Source organism: Pinus tabuliformis, chromosome Q (assembly GCF_031772625.1).
Source record: "Pinus tabuliformis cultivar Carrire ecotype Pingquan chromosome Q, CPIR1, whole genome shotgun sequence".
NCBI classification, from domain to species: domain Eukaryota; kingdom Viridiplantae; phylum Streptophyta; class Pinopsida; order Pinales; family Pinaceae; genus Pinus; species Pinus tabuliformis.
In genome coordinates, this window is record NC_142296.1 from 290615063 (window position 1) to 290626695 (window position 11633).

Below are 11633 nucleotides of genomic sequence, written 5' to 3' on the forward strand. Positions count from 1 at the left end.
GCATTTTTAGTTTTGTGCATAGACTAGGTTTCCTTTTGGTGCAACATTTATATTTTTCAAATAGATTATATGTATATATTCTGCAAGTAGTGTATCCTTTACATTTCTACAATTAGGTTAGCCTTTACTTTTTTGCAAGTAGGTTAGCATTCACATTTTTTCAAAATAAAGTAGCATTTCCATTTTTTCAAATAGATTAACATATCTATTTCTGCAAGTAGATTAGAATTTTCCTTTTATGCAATCTATTTTTATTGCAAACTTATATTCAGTTGATAGAGAGGTATTTTTATACCTTGGCTTGGTCCGTTTCTTCAGAGTAGCCTAACTAGAGCTTAGCCTACTATGCATATAACACTTCCACCTCTTGATTTTGTACACTGCCCCAAGTTGATAATTAAAGATTGTAGCATTGGGAGTTGTAACAATTTTGTAGCAATAATGGGGCTCATCACTTTTTGGCACAATTACCAGGGAGGTGTATAAGTAGGTGTTGTTTTTATTTAGAGTTGTTTTCTTTTCCATTTTACTCTACATTGATTTTTCTTATCTTGAAAATAAAAAAAAATAAAAAACACATAAACACAAAAAACACATAAAATTATTTCATGCCTCGTAGGATTAGGGATAATATAGGGATATTTCTACCAAAAACACCCACCCCTTCTAGTAGTCAACCATCACTCTTCCTTGGTGACTATGAACCTCTTATTGGGCGTGTGTTATATTATTTCCACGACTAGTCGCACGCACATAGGGGGTGATAACCCCCCATGTTCGTTGCAACGGGCATAACAGGGGGATCACAGGGGGGCGTAGCCCCACTTGTCATAAGGTTCCAAGGGGGCAATAGCCCCCCTACATGGGGTCCAGGGAAGCACCCTGGGAATTTTATTTAGGCCCTATCTTAGGTGGGCGGACCTACCTATGGTTTTTTTCATGGGTTTTGCACATGATTGTGGGCATGATGGTTTTCTGCCCATGGTATTTTGTAGATCTGGTCAAGGGAACTATGATTATGTTCTAATCCAAGGTTAATGGATTGGGGTTTATGAATGCTTTGGCATGTATATATATATATATATATATATATATATATATATATATATATATATATATGTAACTTTGAAAGGAACATAATGAAAAATCAATATGGTAGTCCCGGTTTTGGGATCTAGGGGAAATATCTATGTATTTGTTTTATATTCTCATCATTATTTATTTTTCTGTTTTTAGAATTATTCTGCAGGTAATTTATGTATAGGGTTAAAACCTAAACCTCCTACTCTGACCATAGAGGAGTTGGAAAATCCTTTAGGTGAGAAGCCATATATATTTGAAGAACCCATAGGGGAGGAAGAACCCGCACCACTTACCAAAAACATGGTTGAGAATAAGCAGACTAATCTCTTTCCTATCAGAGAAACCAATGGGAAATCTAAAATGAAAAACATAAGCCCCACTGCTCTCCCACACTTCCATGGGCTAGCTTTCGAGGAACCTGATACATTCATGTTCGAATTTGAAATGGTTTGTAGAATTGTAACACCCTCCTCCAACATCTACCTAAGTAACTGGCCAACCAAGGTATACATGTGACAAGAGGCTACTACAATGGGATTCAACCTCCTAGGTGACCTTATGGAAGTGGAACCGATCAAAACACACCATACATACCTTCCACATTAGCAAAAACACTCCTAAGAACCATCCCAACTTCTTTGGTAACCAACCCCTAGGTCCCACTAAGATTTTATACCATTTAACCCTCAAACGGTCCCTTCATATAGGAATGCATGTGTCTAGGTGGCTTTTGATGCTCCCACATAATGGGTATGCCAGCATGTAGGGACGTTTCTGCCATGTTTCGTTCCTACGTCCCTGAAATTTGAGCCACTTTTTCAGGCCCAAAGACTAGGTCACTGCCTAGAACTCAATGACAACTTCAAGAATGAAAGATAACAACATAACAATGATACAAATGGAATTTCTTGAACAAGCACTTGACTAGACCCCTACTAGCCAGGACAAGCATTTCCTCAAACATGTCACAAGTATGAAATCTATAGGTTTAAAAAACAGATTTGATCATAGGGGTATCATACTTATTTGAGAATCACTAAGAAGCATTGTTCCCTTATATCATTAGTTGCATTATCATCTATTAGTTCATAGATACATTGTTCATTCATTTACAAATAAAAACATGAGGAGAACCACACATCATCACTATCATAAAACATGCTTATAACAAGCATAACAACAACATAAATATCAAGGATACATCAGCCATAAAATACACATATACACCAGTACATTTACGCATAAGATATCAAGGAAAGAACCTCTTATTAATGAATGAAAAAACCAACCCGGGATGGGACTACCTCGTTTGACCTAACCATAGAATGGCTGAGCCAATATCCTCTTCATCCATTCACCCTCGTGCCATATTCCAAGCATGAATGTGAGATTTCAAACCAAAAGAACCAACCAGAGCATCCCAAGGCTAAATCACCTCACCCTCATCACTAAAAACTAGGCTTTACCATAATCCATCCTAGATCACTAGACCGACACAATAAACATGTAACAATAGGCTTTACCATGATATCCACCATATCACTAGGCCAAAACAAGAATGGATGCCACCGAATTTCTCCACCTACACCATGAGGAATTTTCCTGTCTCCTAGTGTCTCAATCTTTACTGCAGTCGACACTAGATTAGTGGGCCCTAAACCGAGACTTACTCTCCAGGATTTACCACATATCCCATCCTAAGATTATTAGGCCTAATGGAGAGCATCCACCTCTACGCTTTATCATATATCCCACCATTCACTGGTCAAGGATTCCTAGGCCCACTGAGGCAACACAAAATATGGCTTTATGGCAACCCGCAATTCAGTTCAGGGGTTACTAGGCCATGTGTTCTATTGTTCAGAGATCCACCTCACTCAACTTTGAATCCATCCGGAAATCCATCTCAACCAAAACATGAGAACCCCACCACACCATGGCTATCAAGAAATGGCAAGGCTAAGATGAAAACATTGTCATACCTGTCAAAACCCTTGCCATAACAATAAGAACCACATGCAATACCATGTATGTAAAATCTAGCAAGGAAAACATACATGCAAATCGATACCTGCAAAGAATCATGTTGTAACTACTTGATCTTGCTCTTCCTTTCTTGCTGCTTCCTTCCTCTTTCCTTCTTTGACTTTCCTAGTCCAATGTCAAAGTGCTCCAAGAAAACTTTGTGTCCAAGAGTTAGAGAGAGAGAGAGAGAGAATAATGAGAGAGCTCCAAAAATGCACTAACAAAAGGTTACAAACTAATCCTCAGAAGCCTTTTATCAATTAGGCCTCTATTTTCTTCGTTTGCCTCCTCACATGCAATCTGTGACCTTTCACCTTCCTTTTCTCCTAATTTCCATTATTTTCATAAATAAATGTTCCAAAAATTCCATTTTTCCTTTCAAAAGCCTTAGCCATTTCCTTTTCCAATTTCCTTAGCCATAATAAACCAAATGAACACCAATACTAGGATGTTTTTCCCAACATTCAACATGGAATAAGTGTCCCATCAATCATGGTTATTATTTTTTCCATTGTTAGCTTTTATTACATGGAATTTTCACTAGGGCTCTAACAGAACCCTCCCACTTGGGGATGCCATCCTCAATTTTCAACCACACCTATACCTAAACAAAACCACTAAAATATAAAACATACTACCCATGGAGATTTATAACATAGCTTGATGCAGTATTTACAATGATCACCCTCCTGAAAAGCAACACAATATGACAACATAGCACCATAATAAAATGACACCCATACCACTTATTGGAGCTTTATAACATAGCTCATCGCAGTAATTACAACCATATACATATTTACATATACCAAGCATCACCAAAACATGTACCAAAAACATATACCAAATATATATACCAAAACATCCACTCAGCCAACAAATAAGGAAGGATACATAGCTTGTATCTGATCCACCATCTCCCATGTAGCTTCATCGAGCCCAAATTTCTTCCACTACACTTTAATCTTCTTGAATGCTCGGTTCCATAGCATGAGCACATTTTTCTACAATATACAATGAGGCTCCAACTGGAATTCTCCATCTGTATCCCCCTGCAATATAGATCAATCAATCACATGATCAACATATTTAACATACTTCTTAAGAAATGACACATGAAAAACATCATGGACTTTCATTGTCAGAGGCAATGCAAGTCAATAGGATATTGGCCCAATCCTCTCAATGATCCTAAAAGGTCCACAAAACCGGGGTACCAGCTTGGCACATGATCTAATCTGCAAGGACCTCTGCTTTGGTTTGATGCACAAGTACACTTGTTCCCCAAACTAGAACTCCTTGAACAAACTATTCCTATCTGCATAGCTCTTCTGCCTATCCTGTGCTGCTTTCAAATTCTTCTTGACTACCTACATTTCTTGTTCCATTTCCACCAACATGTCTAACCCAATCAACACCCTGTTAACTGAATCACTCCAATTGATGGGAGTATTGCAACTTTGCCCATACAGTGCCTCAAACAGACTCATCCTCAAATATTCATGATACCTATTGTTGTAAGAAAACTCTACCAGTCAAAGATACTCTTCCCACTTTCACTGTTGATGCATCACATACATCACCAACATGTCCTCAAATATTCTTTTGACCCTCTCGGTCTGTCCATCTATATGTGGATGATAAGTTGTACTGAAGGCCAACTTTGTGCCCAAACTTGCAAACAACTCCTTCAAAAACTTGGAAGTGAAATTTACATCCCTGTCTGACACAATCTTTTTTGGAACATCATGTGATCTAACCATATTTATAAATAATACCTGTGCTACATCACTACATGAGAATGTAGACTTCACTAGAATGAAGTGTGCAACCTTCGTCAACGATTCCATAAAAACCATCATGGAATCATGTGGTCTCACTGTCCTCGGAAAACCTATGATAAATTCTATGGAAATGACTTCCCATTTCCACTTTGGAATCGCAATTGGTTGTAGCAGTCCACCTAGATGCTTACACTCTACCTTTACCTACTGACAATCCAAACATCTAGCCACAAACTCTACTACATCCTTCTTCAGATTCGACCAATAATAAAACTTCTTCACTGTTGTCAATGTCTTCTAATAACCTGGGTGACTTGAATATGGTTTCGCATGAAACTCCCTCAAGCTTCCTGAACTCACTACTATCTGGAAGATATACCCTATCCCCAAATCAAACCAATCCATATGTCGTGAGACGATAGTCCAAATCCTGCACACCTGCACCTGTACCTATACTAGTACCACTACCTGTACATGTACCTATACTACTGCTTGTACCCGTCCATGTACCTCCACCTATACCCATACCTATACTCTGCTATAGCTTGTGCACAATATCCATATACCTAACATCCTGCTGACCTGCCTACAAGGTCCTACCCTTTAGATCTGTCCCATAGGAACTCATAGCTTCTATATGATTTACCTGTACTTGTCTGCTAAGAGCATCTACATCCATGTTCTCCTTTCCTTTGATGTATCTAATCTCAAAATCAAACTTACTGATCATGGCCAACCATCTAGATTTCCTAGCATTTAGATTCGACTGGTTAAATAGATACCTAAATCCATTGTGATCACTCATCAATACAAACCTCCTGCCAATAAGATAGTGCCTCCACATCTTCAATGCATGTATGATCACTGCTAGCTCAAGATCATGCATTAGATAGTTCTTCTCATGCTCATTCAGTTTTTGTGACTCATAGCACCCTACCTGTCCTTCCCGCGTAAGTACTCCACCAAGTCCTCTCTTATAAGAATTTGTACATACTAAAAATTCTTTGTTTGGATCTATGATCTATAACATTGGAGCATGTGTTAACAACTACTTAAGCTACTCAAAACTAGCCTCAGAGTCCTATGTCCATTCAAATCTCTCACCTTTCCTCTGTAATGATGTGATAGGATAAGCAATCTACGAGAATTTCCTAATGAACCTCCTCTAATAACCTGCCAATCCATGAATGATCTCACTTCATCTACATTTCTAGGAGCTTCCCACTCCATGATATCTCGTATAGTCTCTGGATCCACTGTTATGCCCTCCTTGGAGACAACATGTCCCAAGTAATGTACCTCAATCTGAAAGAAAATTCACTTGTTGAGATTAGCATACAACTAATTCCATCTCAACAACCTCAACATTGTTGCCAAATGCACGACATGCTCTTCTTCATTTTTAGAATATACGAATATGTTATCAATGAACACAATAACAAATGTGTCCAAATACAGATACATCACACTATTCATCAAACAAATAAAGGTATTAGAGCATTAGTCAAACCAAATGGAACTACAACAAACTCATAATGCCCATACCTAGTCTGGAAATTTGTCTTGTAAATGTCCTCCTCTTTGATGCATACCTGATGATATCTAGATCTCAAATCAATCTTCCAGAACACTGATGCTCCCTTCATCTTATCAAACAAGTCATCAATGCTCGACAATGGATACATGTTCTTGATGGTAACTTTGTTCAACTTCCTCTAGTCAATGCATTTTCTGAGAGTACCATCCTTCTTCTTCGCAAACAATACCGATGCACCCCAAGGTGATACACTTGGCCTAATGTGTCCCTTATAAAGCATCTCTTTCAGCTACAACTTAAACTCTACCAACTCTGGAGTGCTCATCTTGTAAGGTGATTTTGATGCTAGTGTTGCCCATGGAACTAACTCAACAGAAAATTCTACTTCCCTATGAGGTGGAAACTCTAAAATCTCTGCGAGAAACACATCATGAAACTATTTTAGAACTAGGTACCTGCTCGAAAGATCTTCATCCTCAACTTCCTTATGTTTGTCACTAGAAATACGCACCGCAGATAACACACACCCTTTCGTGCAATTACGTTTGGCCTGAATAGTTGTCACCATCCTAACTTATGTGTATTTCTTATTTCCCTGTAAGAATCTTGGTTCTCCATTTTAATCCAAGCACTTAATGGTTTTGTCATAAAATCCCACCGTGGTCCTATGAAGGTATAGCCAGTCCATACCCAACAACATACTGTAAAATCCCAATGACAATACATTCAAGTGTGCTACTGTAGACATGCCATTCAACTCAAATGCATAATCTCTTACCCAATGATGAACTCGCTTCTTTGTACTTGTAGCCAACTGCACTAACCAAGATTTTGCATGCACTTATTTATTCAAACCACACTTACCCACCAAATCAAGACTAACATAACTATAATTAGATCCAAGTTCAATCAAAATAGAAACAACTTTCTCACAAAGCTTACCATCCATCTTAATGATAGATGTTTGATGGTCTGCTTGTCTGTTGTCCAATGTTACATAGATGCGAAGAACGCTCTGACCAACATCCCCAACAGTATGCACCTCCTATGCACTATATATATGAGGCCTACCACACTGATTCTATGGACATTCTCTCTTAAGGTGTTCCTTAGCACATGTCCAACGTTGTAACTATCTAGTACCATCACCCCTATGTTGCGGATGTGATCCATGTCCCTGTCTAGTTGCATTGAACTTCTTTTGTGGTGCCACATTTTCATTCTCTTCTGCATTCTGAGGCCTTTTTCTTTTCGACTGCCATTTACCTTTACCTTTATCTTTCCCTTTCCATCCTTGCTAAGTGTCATTCTTACACTTTGACTACTCATAGAAATGCTTCAGTTTTCCAATAAATTCCTCAAGTGATCGAGGCTCATCATACTCAATCTGATCTCTAAATGCTAATGCAAAACCAATGACAAATAATTGAACTTTATCCTTCTCATATTTAAGACATTTTACATACCTCAATAGCTCTAAGAACTTAGTCATGTACTCTTCGTCTATCATTGATCCCATCTTTAGCTCAGAGAATTATTTGGCCTTATTGTCGTAGTACCTTTCTAACAAGTACTTCTTCCTGAAAAGCCTCTTGAACTCATGCCAACTCAAGTCCTCCACACTGATGTCTCTATCCCGCTTCATATCTTTCCACCATATATCAACTTTACCTTTCAGGCTGAAGATATAAATTATGGCCTTCATGTTTTCTATGTACTCATGCACCTCAAAGAACTTGTTCATCCCAAGTATCCAAGCCTCTGCATCTTAGGGTTTCTTCAAGTATCCATCAAAAGTAGGTGTCTTTGCTTTCTTAATTTCATCTAGAAAGTATCCCCTATCATGCCTCCTATAAGGATGATAACGATGACGATCATGATGCTTGTCATCTCTATCCATCACCTCTCCTATTTGGAGTATCCAACAATCTGTCATCTCTAACCGTATCATCTCTATTCGACACATGACCACCATGAGACCTATTGCCATATGCCCCATTAGTTATGTCCTTCCCATGGATGATCTGAAGTGGCCCTTGTCACTACAATTCTAAAAAACTCTAAAGAAGTATTCCATTAACCTCTGCTTGTTTGTCTTGTGCCTACATGATTTTTTCATTGTATCCTGACAACTCCTTATTTCTTCTTTCAAACTTCTCAATGTGTCTGCTAAGTCAAAAGAGTTCCCAACACCACGTTGCTCATCTTATTCATAGGGAGAGTATTTGTAGTCTACCATCTTGATAGTCATCTTTGATATTCTTCATGCAAGGTATATCATGTCAACTAAACAAAATCACAATAAACCAATGTACGTTAGCATAATTCAGGTAATATCTCATATGTAAGATCAACCAAATCAGTGTAATACATGTACAAACATAATCATGATAACGTATATACATATAATACATAAGCATATAAGCATATAACCATCATTCTAGTTAGATTCCATTCATCAATGCATGACGATATCAACTACACATACCATGACCTCATGCATGACAACAACAACCATACCAATGTCAAGACAATACGCAAGCATAAACAACATGTAACCAATCATACATTCATGATGACACTCTTCACAAAAAAAACATCCTCTTTCACATGGCGACATCATTACAACCATGACCGACTCCATGCATATGCAACAAGCATATGGACTATAAGGATTATTAACACACATGCAACTAAAAGGAATGTATTAGCAACACATTGTTTTGTTTAGACTTTAGGTTGATCCATATGAAAACTAGTTGATAAGGATTATTTAACATATCCATAAGAAAATGATCACTCATTTTAAATTAATGTTTTGTAAAGATACCCCGGATGCGGGTGATAGTGCGGATGGGACGGGAGTTTAATGCTGCCTGTTAGCCTCCTGTTGCAACAGGTTTCATATTTCATGATTGACAGTGGAAGTGCCAAAAATGTTCATCTTTTCCATGCTGCAAAGGTTCCATTTTTGAAAGATTTCTCAGTTAAGGGGAAGCCAAACAGCTTAAGCATGGTTCCCCTAGGTTTAAATTTTTTTTTCTTTAGAATATAGTGAATGTATCTGTCCAAACAACTTAAGCTTGGCAGAGTAGCAACTAGGTAGAGAATGAAGGAGCTCAACAGCTTAATCTAGGCCCTTGGAAGAAATAAGGGTAGTTTTAGATAGGAAAGGCAGTTTAAAAGAAAAAGGCAATCTGGGTCTGCAAGTCTAAGTGCACCCGAATCAAAAGAAGAAAAAATGTTAGGTGAGTAGGCTGGTTAGGTAGCTGTGAGGTTGCAGAATGATGATTTATGATCAATTTTGTGTTATAAAGTGTTTTATCTTTTTAGATCACAGTTATCAGGCAGTTTTCATCTGAAGGAGCTCAAGTTAGACATCACTAACTGCCCCTTCTTCCAATTCCCCAAGTCACTTACTAATTTCCCCAAAGAGGTCAAGATCTGCTTGATTCCTCTTAGTTTCATCATTCTCCATGTCATTTGTCCTGGTGAAGATCTGCTTCACTCAAGGATTCTTTATTTTTTTTATCTATGAGTCACTTTTCCCTCGAAAATTAGCCTAAGGTCCCACACCTTAGCGCCTGCTCACCATCTCCATATAACTACTAACTCCAGTATATAACTCCCTATCAGTTTTCCCCCTTCCCCTACTAAAAATATGTATATAAAACTCCCCTATATAAATATCCCCTCCCTGGCAATATAGCCATATCTCTTCAAAGTCAGGGAAAAATCAGTCTATCTGGGGCTGTTTTTAGCCCATCCTAGTCATAGCAGGAGTTAGATGACACCTGGTCATGCTAACAACCTCTCCCCTAGCGCTAAAACCCTCAAAAACCCACATTTCCGCCCTTATCCTAAGTTTTTGTGCATAAATCGTTAAAACCCCGCTCATAAACCCTCAAAAAACCCATGTTTTACCCCTTATGCTAAAGTCCCGAACGTAAATATATTAACCCGCCCGTTATTAACCCCCAAAACCCACAAAACCTAAGTCTAAACCCCCGTCGCGCTTTATCTAGATTCGAATATTCCGCAAAATCCCCGCCCCTTATCCCGCCCCCACCTCGTCCTTGCCGCCAACCGTTAGATCGCCCGCCCCATAGATCTACGGTGGGCGGGACTTCCTGTCCCCCAACGCGCCCGAAGGTTAGTGTCCCGAAGATGGGCGGTATTGCCGCCGTACTCCCGCCACGCGTCATCTCCTGGGCTGTGGCGGAGCCCCCTCCCCCGAAACCACCTCTGTCCAAAGGCGGTGCGCCCATAAACCACTTACCGCCCTCCCCCTGTGACATAAGCCCCACGTCACCTGCCGCATCATCCGCCTGCATGGCCTCCTGCCACTGTACCGCCGAGTCACCCTGCCACATGTCCTGCCACCATCACCCTGTTGTACTGCCACATCACCTCCGTATGTGATGATGTCATCATGTTGACGTCATCCCGCCATGTCATCATGCTGACATCATCGTTGACTTCATCCGCCATACGAAGTCCGTCATGCTAACGTCATCAGCAATTTTAGCGCGAAGGGCGAAAATTGCACTCCGAAGCCCCGAAATCAGTTTCTTAGGCAGTTTTTGATGCGCGATTTGCGCCTAGCGCAAATCGCGCATCGCTGGATAAATTAGGCCTGAATGGGGAATCTTTAGGGAATATTTTCATTACGCAGCCCCCAGCAAGCCCGAAAGGCGCCGAATGACCCATTTTTCTTCGCGAAGCTTGCCGAAAGGAGCAGAAGACAGTTCTAAAGGAAACAGAGGCCGAACAATGGCCATTAATTTGTGATTAGACCCACAGCAAAGGAGAAAAGCGACCCAATTCATTTGTCAGAGAGTATCAGAGGAAAGAGAAGCAACAAAGTGTACTAGTTAAATTGTTTAATAGAAACCTTCAGTTCCCAAAGCAAGGCAACATTGAATGGCCGCCAATAAAGTCAAATCAAGCGGTGAAAGCCTGTCCCAGCTCTCAAATCACAAGTTGAAGTATTTAAGGCCACTGAACTACAATGGAGCAGAGACCCATGCACAGTTATTGTAGAGACAACTGCACCAAGCCACCGAGGACAACACATTTACTCAGTCCCCATACAGCGGCCCTCAGCGCAGCTCAAGATATTTTATGCATTTATTTCTGGATAGGATTAGGTTAAAGTAATGATCTTTCTTTCAGACCTGTTTAGGTCAAACTGCAAATAAGCA